This window comes from Canis lupus, chromosome 33 (assembly GCF_048164855.1).
Source record: "Canis lupus baileyi chromosome 33, mCanLup2.hap1, whole genome shotgun sequence".
NCBI lineage: Eukaryota > Metazoa > Chordata > Mammalia > Carnivora > Canidae > Canis > Canis lupus.
The window spans coordinates 5634451-5652943 of NC_132870.1; the positions used below are offsets into that span (position 1 = coordinate 5634451).

Below are 18493 nucleotides of genomic sequence, written 5' to 3' on the forward strand. Positions count from 1 at the left end.
CTCTGTTTGGCAGACATCTTCTCACTGTTTTGACTGTATAAGCAGCTGAGGTTCAGAAAAACTGTCATAACTGACAGGGGTTACACAGCAGATCAGGGACAGATAGGACAGTGTTTCAAACCTAGATCCTCAGGTTCCGGGTTCAAAATTTAGTATACTACATCATGTTGAACTACAAATGGACTTCCTTGAACTTGTAATATTTAACCATTAAATAAAAAATCCGTCCCTCCCAAATTGTAGGCTATCAGCATAATTTATATGCTTTACATGTTCTGTCATTGCTCCAAAGATGTATTAATGCCACGAATTACTCTTACTAATAAGCAATAATATCATGGTAACAGAAGTATGTATGCTACTGACCTTTGCAATCAAAGCACAGTCCCATCGAGTTAGAGCTCAGATTTTAACACACTTCTTTATATTTTAGTATCTTTTTAATTGGAATGCACATACTGATAAAGGCATGTGTGACAGTCTTTTTTTTTTTTTAAGCAATATGAAATAAAAGAGCATCTTACAATGGATGGAATCTTAGAATTCAATTAAATACAGTAATATTTGCTTGTGTTTAAAATCTTAACTGAGTAAAAAATCCAGTAAAACATCTTAGTGAGACAAATGACCAAAATAAAGATCATGGATCACAGGATTCATTACAACCATTTCTGGACAATCTCTAACAAGTGGCCAATCTAGCAATTTTCTGAAAAGGCCAACTGCCTTGTGTAATAAACGCATTTGACAAATAAGGGGAGGTCAGCAGCATGGTACAGAAAGTACTGTTCGTGAAGTAGACCTTAAATACCTAAGAAGATAAACATAGTGAGTCTTTTCTTTCAAGTATCTTCCCTGTTATCAGCACATCAAGAGCTACTGTTTGTTCATATTACTCAGATTTGTCATCTATGCCTCATTTTTCAACTCAAAACATTAATATTAGCTTGGTTTTATTTAAAAAACCAAAATATCCAAGCACTGGACATAAGAATCCAGAAAAGCATTATATCTCCAGGCATAATTAATGCCAGGAATCATTTGCTAATGATTTCTGTAGTGGAAGAAAGGCAACGGGTGAGGCTGCTCTTAGCCCAGGGATTCCATTTATTTATTTGTTTTCATCTCTGTGTAGTTCTGATTTCTTCTCTTTCTCTTTATAGCTCTCACAATTAATATTTTCTATCTCTAGAGTCCTTTAAACTCTCAATTTACTCCCCTCTACCGTTTCCAATATAACCTCAAAACCAACTTCTCCACTGTCTACCACCCTTCCTTAGCACAAATTTTGCACAATCCAATATACCTATCTGCTAACCAAAATCTTGCCCGGAGAAAAATTGACTTTTCCAAAATTAGAATGTGTGACAGCATTAAGTAAATGCTGGCAAACTTCAAGGGGCACCTGGGTGGCTCACATGGTTAAGGTCTGCCTTCAGCTCAGGTCATGATCCCGGAGTCCTGGGATAGAGCCCCATGTTGTGTCATGTTGTATAGGGCCCCTTGCTCAGCAGGGAGTCTGCTTCTCCCTCTCCCTCTGCCTCTCCCCCACGGTTCATGCTCTCTCTTGCCCTTAAATGAATAAATAAAATCTTTCTTTTAAGTCAAACTTCAAAGTAGTTAATTCCTTTGAAAAAAGATATTTATATGAGACACTTGAAAAAAGCTGCTGACTTTATTCTAATAACTACTAATAATATAAGGCAGAGAACAGGTTAATCTCACAAGCAATTCTCACCTTACAAAGTTTCATTTGTAAATCATTTCCTGGGAAACTCAGAATGTATTCAATGTGACCAGTGGCTCTTAACTTTCTAGGGAGATCACAAACCTCTCCCCACACTGTCCTGGGAGAAATACACCAACAGGTTTGCATACACCTTCAGGGAGATCAGACCCCAGTTTAGGAAGCACATGTGCAGGCCTGTGCAGAGCCTAGATACAATTTATCTAGTCATCTTCAAAGAAGAAGAACCTGGTGGTTTGGAAGGGAAGCTTGGTCGGCCACATTCAAGCCTGGCTCCTTAGAAATCAAAGCATACTTGTGTTTTCAGGTAGTACCAATCAAATGGAGTTTATGAGAATTTTAAAATGATTCTTCTTTGGTTTGGGTAGAGATATTTAAACAGGCATTTTGTTCCCCTACAGTTAAGATGGCACTTTGGGGTGGGGAAAAATGCCATGAGACAACAGGAAACAGATACTGGTTTTTAAAACAATGAACCAGGCTAAAAGAAAGCTTAGAACCATGAAATTAGCATACAGATTACAGGTTCTGTTGGAAAACTTCCCAAAGGGAAGTAAAAGATATATCTAACTCAGGTATACAAGATGAATGCTCTTTTCTAAAATTAACTTGGTAAGCTGAAAAGTTGGTTGACAGACAAGATATGTTACAGGGGCAGCTAATTCAGTCACCAAGATATATCATGTTCTTCCAAGGACTCTGAAAAAGTTCAGCCTGACATTGATCCAGAAGCAAGGAAGCAAGCTCTGGGTGATTTAAGGGATGAATGGATTTGAAAGGCATGCCTAATGGTTTCAAACCAAGGAAAGCACCAGATGAAAAGCTGCCTTTTTCTAAACAGCAGACTGTGTTTGAATTAGTGACTGCTTTTGCACAATGTTATTTATGATGAGGCAGGTGCACCAGGATAAGGTGGTTTCAGGTGACAATTCAAATTGGAAAAGAGGTTGAGGAAAAGATGGGTATGGGAACGAAATCAAAAGCTATCCTTCAACATCTGCTGCAGGTGCTTTGTAATTCTCTACCAGAATGTCAAGTCAGCATTTCCTTTACACTTAAGAGAATAAGCTAGAAAAGGTAGGACTCAAAACAACAACAAAAAAGGTCTGGAGGGCTTTCGCTCCATATTTCATCAGAGTACTCTGGTGAAATACTTAACAAACCCAATACCTTTATATTGATCACTATCTTTTTGTTTCCCTTCAAATGCTGGGCATGTGCCCCAATTTAAAAAAAAACCCACTGAAGTAGAGGAAGGCCTCCCTATCACAGCTGAACTTTGAAAGTATATTTGTTTAGTGAGGAGAGGCTTAATTTAATATCCTGGAATTACAGGTTTCCCAATTCCCATCTAGATTCCAAAGGAACTTTGCACTTTGGTGAGAGGCACCTTCTTCCTTTTCTCATTTGAGGTTCCTGAAAGCTGAATGAGAAAGAGTTCACGTATTTCAGCTTTACTCTAGCTGATTTTCTCAAGCATAGCTAGCCTCCTTTTGGCACCACTGGATCCTAGAATACAAGGATGGACTGCATGTTCCTAGAGTGTAGCTAACTATGGATTTGGTTCAGGGTGAAAGGAAAAGTCATGTTCCTGACACTATCTAAATAAAACATGGCTTCTTCTGAGCTTGAAAATGCCTAGAAGATTATCTTCTCACATCTTTCCTGAGCCAGGGGAAATCCTAAAGGCAGAGATTTCCAGCAACAGCTCTGGAAACTGTAGAAATGCTACACTTCTGCTGACCTCCTTGAGAAAAGAGGTACAGTTTCTGTGAGCACAAACAATGCAGAGCAGACAATTCAGAATCAACTTACTTCTTTGGCACTAAACAAAAAATCACTCAGACAGGTGTATTCTTTGAAACTGAGCCCCCAAATGCGTAGTAAATTTCATAATCGGGGGGAGGGGGGAGTAAGTATTATTTAATTAAAGAAGGTCTTCTCTCCATAATGATGAAATCGGTGGTATTATTTACTGATGTTATAGGCTTTCATACAAAAAAAAAAAAAAGAATTTGCATGTTGCTTGATTTATCCTGGATGCTACTTAAGAAATCTTTACTAATTCCTAATTGATGGAGGAAGAGGATTGACTCAAATAATTACTATCTTTGGTTTCCTTGGAAGAAAATCAAAGCTAAAAAATTTATCATCTTTTGTCTTGGGGATATCTTGTCAGGAGCTTATTTACTAAAACACAAAACGACATTTCACTACATGACAACTCTAAAACTTTTCTGCAAGACAGATCTTTACTGTGTGGGAACAGATCGCAGAACACGTTGATACTCTTAAGGCATTGTTTTGAATCTACAATTTGCATGTACTTCCCGATCTTAACAGTAGATGGCTCCACGTTCCTTGTCTGTGAAAAGATGGGTGCTTTTCAGCTGTTAACAGTGGGTGCTGGTTTAGAAAAGTAAAAGGACAACTGCAGTTCCGGATTAAAAAAAAAAAAAACTAACTAAGAAATTGGTGTTTGTGATCTTGGCATATTATTGAGCTTAGGAAAGTGGCACTGTTCATGCTGTACAGTTGAAAACAAATGCTGGCTGAAAAAGTCAGCCTTTTATAGGTCTTAGGGGGCCCAAATATGATGAGAATTAATTATTTCATTTTCCCAGAGGGATAAAAGTGATCTTCTGGATAATCAAAATCATCCTGATCTAATTACGTGCTGTCGAAAAGAACTTTCTGGGATATTAGAAATGTTCATCTTCTATACTGTCCACTACAGTAGCCATTAGCCCCAAGTAGCTATTAAGCATTTAAAATGTGGCTAGTACAACTAAGAAACTAAATTTTTAATCCTGTTTAATTATATTAAATACCCCCATGTGGCTAGTGGCTACCATACTGGATGGCACAGATATAAGTTGTTGAATCATCTATATGATAGCTCTCAAGCCAAATTATAGACTATCATATGGGGAGCATCCTTTACTAAAAGGGTTTATTTTTCTAGACCAAATTTATTTCAGCAGGAAAATAACCTGATACTTAGTAAGGACATTTAGTAAACAAGCAGAATTTTCTATTTACATTTTACTATGTAACATAGTTCCCGGGATAATTTTATTTTTTGGCTGCAAGTTCTTGGAAAACAATGTTTATCCCTCCCCGTCCATTCTTCTCTTTTTGATAAATAGAAAGATCCTGTCCCTCTGTAAAGTGTTTTCCTTCCTTACAGGCTAATTTTTACTTTCCCTTTGTGAAACTGATTTTCATACCAGGGCTTCCTAAAAAAATTTGCATCAAATGAATGACTTCTAGATATAGACATACCTTGAAATGGGATAGTAAATATATAAGCCTAAGAAAAAATGATAGGTCAAAGACTGGTTAAAAATTTCATAAATGGTGGGATGCCTGGGTGGCTCAGTTAAGTGTCAGACTCTTGGTTTCGGTTCAGGTCATGATCTTGGGATCATGAGATGGAGCCCTGCATCAGACTCCGTGCTCAGTGGGGAGTCTGCTTGAGATTCTCTCCCTCTTCATCTGTCCCTCACACTCGTTCTCTCAAGTAAGTAAGTAAGTAAGTAAATAAATAAATAAATAAATAAAATCTTTTAAAAAATTTCATAAATAGTAACACTGACTTAAGTAAAAAAAATTCTCACTCAACTTTCTTGATAATTAGTATTTTTAATACACTTAGAGGAGAAAAACAAAAGCAAAAGAGAGGTCAAGAAAATATTAAATTTCTGCATAGTTGTTATCAATGCAAAGAAATTTCACTCTCTTCATTTCCCTACATTCAGAAAGTAGCTGAACATCTAACTGTAGACACTTCATCCTTCATTTTCCACCCCATTTAAGGTACAAATGCACGAAGTGATAGTATAGCAAAATAAATCAGTTGTCACAGAACTAAAAGTGACTCATAAATCATCTAGTTCAACACCTCATCCACTTTATAAATATTGTGGGTAAAGGGTGAGAACAAATGACTTGCTAAGTCTCCAGAACCCATCTCCCTACTCCCAGGGCAGAAATCTGTCCACAGCACGAGGCTATAATATCTGTCATTTTAAGATAATCAGGGGTTGTATAGATCTATTTTTTAAATAGGTTTAATTGGAGAACCAAGAAAGGACAGGATAGTTCTTCTAGAAAAGTGAAACAGGTAATGAGGCAACACCTAAATTCAACCACTAACAACAAAAATGCCATAAATCTTAAGCAGTATTTTCAACAGTACGATTTGTCTCTTTAAGACTTCACAATACATAATGATGTCTTTTTCATTTGTTTTTTGTGGTATCAGAATAAAAATTCTCAACCCCTGCTTTGGGGATTCCAAATTCTTCTCTAAGTAAGGAAGAATGTCCTCTTTTCCCCATCTCCTGTCTCAGGGAAAACCTATTGGAGCCACACAAATTCCTTCTCCAAAGTCCCACTTCTTACAGGTAGCCTTGGAGATTGAGAATATTGATTCCATCATTTCCTGTGCCATTATCAGGTACCTTACCTCGTATAGACACTCACCCAGCTTGTCCCCTTTATCTCTTTTTCCTAGATGGGAGTTATTCAACTGTTAGTTTTGTTCTTTTTTTTTTTTGAAAGGGTCTATTGTACTTTGATTGTTAATTTTAGATTGACAGAACATAATGCTACTAATAATATAAGAAATGTGTATTATGATAAACAATACATATTCAGAAACATCAAGTAATACATACCTAAGAGTACATTAGATTGGATGCTAATCTGGGATAAAAAGAGACAAAAACTGTAAATGCTTTTTGGTGATTTTCTATTCCAAAAGACGTGTTATCTCAGGTATCAGGAGTTAGTAGTATCAGAGAAAATGTCTTGTGGAGCACATAAAATGGAGTGAGACTGAAAATGAACCATGGGAGAAATAAATTCTAAGAACTGAACACGCCATTAGACAACTGGAAAGTACAAGGCCAGTATGCTTAGTAGTCAGAAATGTTGCCACCTCTAGGAAAACAAAGCACTGACCCACATGTGGCGGAATAATGCCAACCAGAAACTTGCTCATCAGTAGCTCCTCTTCTCATCTTTGCCAGAAAATCTGCTTGAAAGGAATGATATAGCAATGCTTGGGAACCCTGATTTCTGTCAAAAGTGCCCCAGGGTCCTCACGCGCCCAACAACTGTTCCCCCTACCCCACCCCACCCCCCACATGAAATAACTGCTAATGATAAGATCTAACAAGCTGCCATTCTTTTATTTTGTTATGAGAATCTCAACAGCCAAAAATTTTTATTTTTTTGAAAATCAATTCTATATTTGCCCTAAACCTCATCTAACCAGTTATATTCCTCCCAAATCTCCAATCAGGCATAGATTCTGGTTAATTGCAACCTCCTTGTTTCTTCGCATAGGTTTTATTAACAGAGGTCCAACCATGTTTTAAATTGAGACATAGCTATCACATGCCAAGCTCTGGCTGCTGTTTTCAGGAGGGAAGAATAAATTATTCACCCCATCTGAGTCTGACTGTACCAAGACATTATTCAAGAGTGCAACACCCTGATCCCTAGGCTCTTCCTCTTTATGCACCCAGTTCAGAGACCCTCCCTCCCCCTTTGGAGATCATCCAGGGCTAAATATAGATCTACGCACACCAGCAGTTCCTGACCGCTGTCACATGGTGCTGCTGACGAAGGACTCCTTGGAGACGTGTTCGCCCAAACACACATACACAAATTTGTGTGCATATTCATCTATACACACTGTATCCACCGAATCAATCAGCGAAGATGGGCACATCGACATTCGGAGAGAAAGTCGCTCCCTAGAGACCTCCTCCTGCTATTTACATCACTTGGACCACCCTCTGCACTGTCAGGGGACTTAGCTACCTTGCGTTAGCCTGAACTGCGTCAATTGGGTTGGGGTTAAGGTGCGAAACAATGCTCAAGCAATGCTCCAGTGGTGTGTGGATGCGGGGACACACACACGGGTGTGTAGACACCAGCCCCCAGGTCCCCCCTCCTTTTCTTGTTCAGCACTGAAGTTGTTCCCGGGGTTCCCCCTAGGAAGTGGAGCCTCTCTTATACCAACCAGGTGCCGCAGGCTCCCAGGTACTTGGGCTCATGCTATTAAATCCGAGCCAGGCGTCTCGAGGCGACTCACCTGAGCTCCGGCCAAAGCCAGGAGCCTCGGTGCGTCCCAAATCCGCCAAGTGGACGGAGGGATGAACAAACCTCACCTCGTCAGTCAACGGCAAGCACATGACATCTGTTTCCTGTCCTTTCCTAAGAATCAGATCTTGGATTACAGGACACTCACCTCAACAACACACAATCCCCTCCCCACCCCCAACACCCGCGAAAACGAGCCAAGTTGTAGAAGGAAACAACCTAACAGCGCACAGAAAAGGGGATGGAGGAAGGAAGGATGCGGTTAGAACTCAGGCAGATCCTCAAACACTACCAAGATTTCAACCCGAAGGCCTGGCTGCGGGACCGGGGCGAGAGATGCAAAGCACGACCCAAGCCGGTCCCCGCCCGGGCCGCGGCGGCTCGGCCCCGCACCTGTTGGCCCCCGCGCGGCTCCCGGGGCAGCCCCAGGTGTCCTCGGCCGCCAGGCTGGGGGCTCCCTCGCTCCCCCGCTCTTGCCGGAGAGCATCTGGTCGCCCCGATTCTCCCGCCTCTTGGAGGCGCAGCCTGCAGCCGGGGCGCCGGAGAGCGGCGCGCGCTCGGGGCGCAGCTCCGGCACCGTCCGCGAGAGCGCACAGGGCAGCCCGGCCGCCCGCCCCCGCGCCCCGCTCCCGCCCCTCCGGGAGGCGCCGGCCCAGGAGCAACCCACCTGCAGAGGGGCCCCGGCTCCTCGGCTCCCCGGCGGCTTGCCGCGCGCCCACCAGCGCGACCGGAGCACCGGGAGCTACAGCGCGCGCTCGGAAGAGAAGAAGAAGAAGGAAAAAAAAAAAATCCGCCCGGCCAGTCGGGCGCCTTGTTTATGCTGGAACTACGGCCTCCGCCGCGCCGCACCGCCTCCGCCCCGAGTGCCCGCCTCCCGCCGCCGGCCCCGCCCCTGCCGGCAGGCGCGGGCCAATCGGGGCGCAGCTCGCGCCCGGGCCCCGCCCCCGCCCCGCCCCGCCCCCGCCCCGCCCCCGCCCCCGCGCCGCAGGACTCCGGGCTCTGGGCGCCGCGGGAGCCCGGGTGCGCTCCCCGCTGGGTGGGTGGGTGCGTGGGTGGGCTCGGCCCGCTCCGAGGGCGTGCGCTTCGTTTCTTTCTGAGTCCGCCTGCCCGAGGCTGTTTGTGCAGTCGCGTGTGTGTGTGTGTGTGTGTGTGTTCATTTCCCTGTGTACTACCTGTAAATACCGGCCCGACTCGTTACACAGTATCTATTAACGTAATTATGCGCTAAAGGTTACCGTCCGTGCACTTTGAGGAGCTTGCTGAAACCACAAGAACATTTGCTTAGCAGGTATTTATGCCGAGCTCGAATGCTAGGGCGCTGTGCAAAACGCTGGGGGCACGCTCCAGGCGAAAGTAGGCAGGTCCCTGCTCCTCTTCTTCTTTTTTTTTTTTTTTTTTTTTTTAATTTTTACTTATTTATGATGGTCACACAGGCAGAGGGAGAAGCAGGCTCCATGCACCGGGAGCCCGACGTGGGATTCGATCCCAGGTCTCCAGGATCGCGCGCCCTGGGCCAAAGGCAGGCGCCAAACCGGTGCACCACCCCGGGGATCCCGGGTCCCTGCTCTTCTGAAGCTTGCAGCCAGTCTAGGGGAGGACAAACGTTAAGCAAAGGGTCACCCAGACAAAATACAAAATTGCGGCTGTTACAAGTTCCACAAAGGACGCTGAAATAGGATTCTGGAGGCAAGGCCGGGAGGCCAGTCCTCAGTAAAGGCCGTGTTGTCATGGTAACCGCATAGCCTGTCATTGGATACTCGATAACTATTTTAGAAAAAGGGTAAAAACCTCAATGCTTCACCTTGTACAAATAAAGGAGACTGAAGGGACGAAACGATGGAAACAAGGGAAGAAAGAGACCCATGGAAAGAAAAAAAAAACAAAACAAAACTGAAGCATTGGGAGACTCTCTTGCTAGCTAGCTACATGACCTTGAGTAAGTGAAGTATCTTTCCTGAGCTTCAGTTTTCCCATATATAAAAAACAACACTATTCATACCTGCCTTCTAGGACTATCATTAGGATTACTGGGCTAGAGGAACTTTTCCGTGTGTGTGACCCTGCTCCATCCTCCTTCTCTCCCTCTTCCTTCCTAGTCTGGACGTGGTCATCTTGAAGTTCACCTTGCCAATTCTTACCTAATTCCTCCCCTCATTTTCTTCATCTGGACCTCCTTTCACTGCTCCCCCTTTAATTTTACTCACTCCTTTGCTTCTGCAAATGGGTCTCCTCAAATCAGTAATTCACTCTGAGCCTCTCTGCAGTTTAAAAAAGAAGCCATGCAGCCCAAAAGGCTTGGTGGGAGTTGCCCATGCGGAGAGGCACAGAGGCTCTGGCTGCCCAGCCTGGCTATTGCACTTGTGCTGGGTGTTTCCTCCATCCCGATTCTGTAACAAACAAGCCATTTGAGGTTGTGTGAACCAGGCACAAGATTGAGGTTCCTGGGTCTGTAGCAATTAATTAAAGGGGTTGATGTAAAGCAGGTGGAAATATTTGATATATCCTTTATAACCTCTGGATACACCCACCACCCCAGGAGATTTTGCCCTGTTTTAAGTTTTTTTCTCACCAAAAACAAAAGATGTTTATTTTAGATTCTCAAGATATAAAATGGACACTATGATAGTATTGATTTAATGTTTTACCAAACCACATTCCTGGTCCCACTTTGGTGGATTCCCCACAGCTCCTCCCAGCTCCCTGTATGAGAGGTGATACATACAGGGTCAGCTCCAGAGCTAGGTGGCCCAAACTCTAATCCTATCCTATCCCTTGGCCAGTTATCAGACTTTACAGGAAATACCCAAGGACCCTAAGCCCAGGTTTGCTCAGGTGAAAATAGCAATCATAGTTTATAAACGTAACTTCTTCGCAGCAGGTTGGGAAGAATCATTAAAGGAGATACTACATGAAGTAGGTTTGGAGCAATGTCTCTCAGGGAAGCTTTCCCTGACCCCCACTGCACAGCATCCTTCCCTCCTTACATTGTTTCTTCTATAGAATTTACCACCATAACATATTGTATATTTTAGTTATTATTGTCTCTCTCCCCTGGCTGGAATGTAAGCTCCATAACAGCATGGTTTGTTGTTGTCGCTGCAGTGGTTGATTTCCTGCTGTATTTCCCATGTCTAGGACAGTGTCTAACACAATAAGCACTCAATAAATATGTATTGGTTGACTTAATTAATGCCCGGTTAATGGTAAGCACTCCATAAATAAAAGCTCTTATGACTTAAAAAAAAGTTTTTTTTCCATTTTCTACTTCCCATAATTTCTTTCTGGTCTTTTGACTCCATTGACTCAGTCTTATCCCTATAAACATTGGTGAGCTCAATAATACCAGTCACACTGATGCAAATAAAGCCCTGCTAAGTAGGATACTCAAACAATAAAAATGGCCTCTTGCATGATGCTTCAACTATATGGGAGGCCCTGTGCTAAACATTATTTTATCTTCCTTTCCTCTTGGATCTCAAGTGCACAAAACTGTGCATTCATGTCCAACACCCTTTTAAAAATGTTTATTATTTTAATATATTTGTTTTTTTATCATTGGTCTCTTTCATTTCCCCTCTAAAATCCTAGTTTTCACCATTCCAAAGCCATTTACTCTTTCACAATGTATGTAATGTGTGTTTTGCAATCTGCCTTTCATGAGCAATGATGGTATTGTTTTATGTGAGTACCACATGAGTACATTGACCTAAATGTTGTTGTACCATCCATCTTATTCTGTTTCTCAGTGTGTTCCCTCCAACGGTTGACTTTGCTCATCTATCCAGCTTGATATATGTTGATGTTATTCGCTCCTTTTACCTTCTGTTGAGTATTCCACCCTATTTGTGTTACTATTTTACTTATATTATCTTTGATCCTTGCCAAAACTCTGATAGGTAGGTATTCTTTTCTTCACTTCTGAGATGAAGGAATGATGCATAGGAAGGTAAGTTAACTTGCCATGACCACACAGCTGAAGAAGCCATAAATTAAACCTATACCTCTCTGATTCCAGTGCTCCAGTCTTTCTACTCTATAAAATGGATTTTAATTACTAGCTGTAAGATTTATGAAATAATGTCTGAAAAAATATACCATTAATTTGACTCATTTTACATGTATAAGACATTGCTATTAAAACTAGTAGATATATGCATTTAAGCTAGAGTTGTTTTCATTGGAAAGCAATATGTATTATTTGTCTAAGACACAAGTTCATTATTATTCATGGCTTATTATTTTTTTTTAAAAAAGATATATTTATTTGAGAGAGAGAGAGCACGTGCGCGCAAGAGATAGAGCAGGAGGAGCCAAGGGAGAGAAACTCAAGCAGACTCTGGACTGAGCATGGAGCCCAGCTCCTGAGAAGATGACCTGAGCTAAAATTAAGAGTCAGACTCTTCACTCACTGAGCAACTCAGGAGCCCTGGTTTATGGTTTTCTTAAAACACTTGAACTTTAAATGAAAATCTCACAAAGCATAACTGCCTTCAAATATGTAAAAACTAAAAAACAAAAAAACAAAACAAAAAACAAATATGTAAAAAAAAAAATGTCTTGTAAAAGAGGAATAAGTCTCCAGAGCACAAAATAGGACTAAAGAGTGGAAAAAATGAGGGAACAGATCACAGCTTTGGTGTAAGAAAAACATTAAAGATATCCAAGGTGGAATAGCAGCCTTTTCCAGCATTGAATTCCCTCTCTCTGGATCCTAAAAGGTCATGTGAAATGGCCAAATAACTCTCCAAAACATTTTGGACATTTGACTTTGACATTTTCTCTTTCATTTGTTTTCTCAGTGTCACTCTGCAACATGGAGATGAACAGTTTAAGAATAAGGCATTTTAATCTGAGCTTATCCAGGTAAGAAAACAAGGTGGCTGATGACACTACTTATCAACAGTCAATCTAGACCATGACTGTGGCCTTTTCACTTTCAAGGCCAAGGAAGACAAACCCACTATGTATGATGTATCTTGCCTGTCTTGTATTTTACCAAAAGATACATGAGAGTTTTATAAAGCAAAAACCTGAAAAATCATCAAATGCAATTTTGAGAAAATTACTTAACAGTTCCTAAGCAAGGTCTGTTACTATGAAATATAGCTATTCCATCCCCATTACCACCCGTTTCACACAGAATGAGGAAATATTATAGTGGCATGGCTAAGTCAAGACAAGTATTTTGGAACCACAGGACTCATTTTTGGGGATCCCCTCTCTTTGGACTCTCTCACAGGGCTGCAAACGGTTAAGATGAGTTACTGTGCAAGATGTGAAAGGCTAGAGTGAAAGGCTGAAGGAGGCTGCTTGGCATGCATTGGTACCATGCCCTCTTCCTACTTCTACCTTGAGTGAAAGGAATTCTATGGGCTAACCTAGCTCACTAGGGAACCACGTTGGAATTTCATAGTATGAAAAGTGTGTATGTTTGGCATTGACCTGTGTGCATTTTTCTGGAACCTGAAAGAAGGATGATGAAGGCAGGACGTGAAGATTTAGATATTGAAGACCACATGTCCCTGCCCAGTTGCATGAACACCTTTATAGTCCTGCCATTTAGAAGGAATTTTTGTGATGAAACACATGATTGAGTCAGTCTTGGAATGGTCATCTCAATAATAATTCCAAACATTTATTATAGTTTACATTTTTTTTTACACCCGCTATCTCATTTAGGGAGATCATTGGGTCTGTGAAGGTCATTTAATTCTGACAGTTGTCATTACAGAGGCATTTATTTTCCCTTCCTGGGATCTCTGAGAAATATTACAGATAGTGTTTCATTTAAACTTATTAAGAAGATACTGTAAGGACAAAGGAACTGACTCAAAAAGATAACTCTGGGGAAGTCTCTTCCATAGACCCATGTGATCTTTGATCACCATCACTTTTTATCTCTCAGACCTTAAGTTGTACAAAAGAATGTAATGACCTCTTAGGAAATTCCACAACAGATATAGTAGGTTTTCAAAATCCCCTAGGGAGATGTAAAAAAAAAAAAAAAAAAAAAAAAGGATCTTCATTTATCCTACATAAGAACTGTTGAAAGGCAAAGTTATTATTTTTCCTTTATCAGCCTTACTGTTTCACTCATTTGCCACTTCTTATTTACTCATACAAAGTAATTATTTGTAATATCCCCAGGAGGGAAATTGATATTGAGAAACAATATAACTTGGCCTGATCATAAGGCTATCATCTTCATTGGTTGTATAATGCACAGTGACTTATTTTTTTCTACACAAAGAAATATTTCATAACCTTAAACATGCATCATTTTGACAAGATGTAATGTTGTTTTGAATGTAAATTCAACTTTGTTTAACATGCATTTGTTCAGATAAGTATTCATCCTATAAAATCTTTATTACAAATAGTAATATAAATGTATAAATATAAATATAAATATAAATAAATGTATTTCTCTATTTCCATTTTCTCTTTCTAGTAGTTTTTGTCTGCTTTCTTGTGAACAAGTTGATCTTATAATGAATTAAGGAAAGTTTTTGTTTCAAATTCTCATAGCCTTTAATGTTAAGTCTGATTACTTTGCTAGAAGATCCCACAATTTTGACTAATTACCAATCTATGTCCTAGAACATTAAGTGGGAAGTGGGAAGGGAGAAAATGAATAATAGAATAACAAAATTTTAGAACTAGTAGAAATATTAATAACATCTCTTTTAGGGGCAGCCCTGGCGCAGCGGTTTAGTGATGCCTGTAGCCGGGGTGTGATCCTGGAGACCCGGAATCAAGTCCCACATCGGGCTCCTTGCATGGAGCCTGCTTCTCCCTCTGCCTGTGTCTCTGCCATTCTCTGTGTTTGTGTGTGTGTGTGTGTGTGTGTGTGTGTCTCCCATGAATAAATAAATAAAATCTTAAAAAAATATATCTTTTAATCTCTCCCCACCCCCATGTCACCAACCAAGGCATTTTTGAAAGGAGATTGAATTCTAGAGAGATTAAATGATCTTTCCAAGGCCATCCAACAAGATAAATAGTAAAGTTATGCAAGTCAAAGAGCCTGAATGATAAGCCTAAAACTTTAAAAACTACATGATTTTATTTCCTAATTACTTTTGCAGAGGTGACATCTACAGAGCTACTTTGACATTGTAGAAGGTACAATTTGTTTTCAAATACTGATGACAAATATTCTCAAGATATTAAATATTTCTCTTTTTTATTTTATTTTATTTTTATCTTTTTAAAGATTTTATTAATTTATTCATAGAAACACAGAGAGAGAATGAGAGGCAGAGACACAGGCAGAGGGAGAAGCAGGCTCCATGCAGGGAGCCTGACGTGGGACTTGATCCAGGGTCTCCAGGATCACGCCCTGGGCTGCAGGCGGCTCTAAACCGCTGCGCCACCGGGGCTGCCCAAGATAGTAAATATTTCTTAATGAAATGATAAAGGAGAATTCTCTAGATGTTGCTAATACCATTTATCTTATTTAATATTCAAGGCAGTAAAATAGTAAATCCTTAGTTGCTTTATCATTAAAATAACCATGGTGTATTCATCAGACATCACAAAGTATATTCAAGAAATTATGCTGATCAAAGAGCGTCTCTAATAAGCATTTACTGTTATCATCATGAAAACATATACCTAATATACCTAATGTATTTTCTCTTTCATCTACTAAAACAATTGATTTTCACAAGACTATATCATTTTTTAAAAATATTACAGCATTGTTGTGATTTCTAGATAATCCTGTGAAATTTAATTTTGTAAAATATCCAAATATTTATTTTGACACTCCAATAATATTATTTCAATAGGAAAACCAGCTTTTTTTTTTTTTTTAAGATTTTATTTTGAGAGAGAGAGTGAACCCAAGAGAGAGCACAAGTAGGGGGTGGGGGAGTGGGAGGGGCAGAGCCAGAGGGAGAAGCAGGCTCTCCCACTAATCAGGGAGCTGATACAGGGCTCCAGGACCCTGGGATCATGACCTGAGCCAAAGGCAGATGCTTAACTGACTGAGCCACACAGGTGCTGAGAAAACCACCATTTCTGTATATACGTTTAGATATTGCTATAGAAAACATAATACTAAATATATATTTACTACACAAAAACAAATGGAGTAGATCATATAGTTTAACTGTATTTTACTAGTCAATTAGAAAGAACAGGGGTGAAGGCAAAAGGGCCTTCAATTTTTTGTATAGTGTTTGATTTCTTTCGTAGAAAAGACATAAAGCAGATATGACAAAATATTCATGATTATCATTTGTGGGTGCTGGGCACACAAGTTTTTATACTTTTTTATTTTGAAAATTTCTCAAAAAAAACATTTTTATAACTATAGCTGGAATTTTCATATAGCTATACCATATAACCTTAAACTTAAATATTAGAGCTTATATTCTAAGGCAGTCTATACTGGTGAAGTTATTGTTTTACCTTGTTCTGCTCTCTGATTAATCACATTCATAAAGTATGACTGTCAATCAGAAGTGCAGAGAGTTTTATTTGGTCTCACCATAGAAAAATATAATATGTGAAAAGTTCATAAAAGAATGTTATACATCTCACATAGTTTATCAAAATTAACTTCCTCTTGCTTTTTGATGTGATCTCATGTATCCCCTCTCAGAGTGATGCATATGGTGAATATACACACAAAAGAGATTTGATTCTTGACTGAGACTGTCTTTAAAGTCAAAGACTTTAAGAACAGACTAACACTACTAGCATGTGATTAACATTTCCAGGGCCTGGAATTATCTAGGGATAATTTTAGAATCTACAATTATTCACCTAATTGTCTCCAATTAGCTGTCTCTGAAGAGTGGTCAAGAACCAAAGGAAAATGGAGGCTGAATATATGGACATGTGTCCTTTTTCATGGAATGGCCCATTTACGTCAGGTCTATTGAGTAAGCCAAAGTATATGTTTGGAATGTGTTCGGATGAGTCAATGGGGTGGAAGCAACATGACTGTTGCTTGTAGAAGTGGAGTTTGGGGAGATTGGAGGAAGAGTGGAATTCTCTAGTCCAGACTATTGGTCAATGATTTAAAAGAGATTATCTCCTAAGAGAAAGCTTGTAAGGAAATAAGCCTGAGAAAGAACAAGGCCTTCTTTATGAAGGTATGAACTTCATACCTCTCACAGCATGACATTTATTTATTTATTTTTTTTTTTTTTTTACAGCATGACATTTATAACAGAGGGTCAAATAAAATGTCTCAGTCTGAATACAGTTTCCCCAGATAAATAAAACATTAGTCTTAAGTTGTTTTTTTGTGTTTCTTAAGAACTCATAAACTCATCTTGAAATGCACTTCTTTCCTAAGTTAAAAGTTAAACACCAGATATTACAAAAGGCAGTTGTGAATCCAAACTTTCTAACTTCCAAAATACTAACAACAATTTGTATTTTTTTTCCCAAAATAGTTGAACTAGGACATACCGTTTTGAAAATATCTCTAAATAGATGCGATTTGGGTTAGCCCTGCCCCGACTCTCACATTAAGGCTAATGGCGAACATATTGCCATTTTCTGATTCACAACAAAAACAAAATAAAGATTTGAAGGTAAATTTTGATCTGTGTCTTTCCCTCGGTAAGGAAAAGCCCATATATAATGCTGGAACCAGTCCTTTAAAGTGTATCTCAATGACATAAGTTCTAGGAACATCTCATCTGACAAGTAAGAGGTCTGTTAGGCTCTAGACATTTTTACATAAGTTTCTAGGGCATAAGGGAATATTTGAACCTGTTACACAGAAATTCTTCTGAGGAGAAATGACCAGTATATTGAAATATATATTGCAAAAAAGGCTAGCAGAACTTGTTCCAGAGCACACAAAATGAGGAAAGAAATTCAAAACAAGACAGCTAGTTGAGAGCAAACAATAGAAGGGACACATCTTCTCACCTAGAGAGCAAGAGCAGTGACCAGTATTTGAAAGGGACCCTGGTCTGTGTGGGAACAAATAAAGATCTTATAAAACTTGGCTCTTGGGGATCCCTGGGTGGCTCAGCGGTTTAGCACCTGCCTTTGGTCCGGGGCGTGATCCTAGAGTCCTGGGGTCGAGTCCTGCATCAGTCACCTGCATGGAGCCTGTATCTCTCTCTGCCTCTTTCTGTGTCTCTCATGAATAAATAAAAAAAATCTTTTTAAAAAAATTAAAACTTGGCTCTCCGCTAAGGAAGTTAACACTCAGATTCTGAGTTTCCTCAACTGTAAAATGAGAGATTGGATGACATGATGTCAGAGGGCTTTTATTGCTGTCAAAAGCTACTTCATATTAAGATTTTGTCAGTTTTTAAACTAGTTCCATCTGGATATCTCAGCAGCCAGTCAAGAGGCTCAAAGAGGATCAGAAGTGATAGACTTGACCCAACTCCACTGACATTATCAGTTTTCCTGGAATTCAATGTCTACATTATAGTGATTGTGATGTTTGAAAGAGTCCCTGGGCATCTACTTTCACTTTTCCCTGAGGCTCAGCCTATACTAGAGGCAGTAACTACCAGTAAATATATCATGGCATAGTGATACCTCTGCTCTGGGTCTGATGTAATAAGACCTGAGATTTAGCTTCAATAATGGAAGGTCTAGGGTTCGTTTCTTACCCAAAAGATATGCATTCCATGTAGGGTGACC

The 18493-nt window shown here is 40.1% G+C and overlaps 1 protein-coding gene across 11 annotated transcripts in view; it reads right to left on the reverse strand.

The window, feature by feature from the left end:
- Window positions 1-18493, reverse strand: part of RASGEF1B (RasGEF domain family member 1B) — a 545064-nt gene that overhangs the window by 34764 nt on the left and 491807 nt on the right. The window contains exon 1 of one of the 11 annotated variants that reach the window (XM_072809900.1): window positions 8532-8725. The exons of 9 other annotated variants lie outside the window; for them this stretch is intronic. The gene's annotated coding sequence lies outside the window, so the exon portion shown is untranslated. Of the gene's footprint in view, window positions 1-8257; window positions 8408-8531; window positions 8726-18493 lie in introns of those variants that run through there. One more of the 11 variants, XM_072809902.1, reaches the window with a different exon arrangement.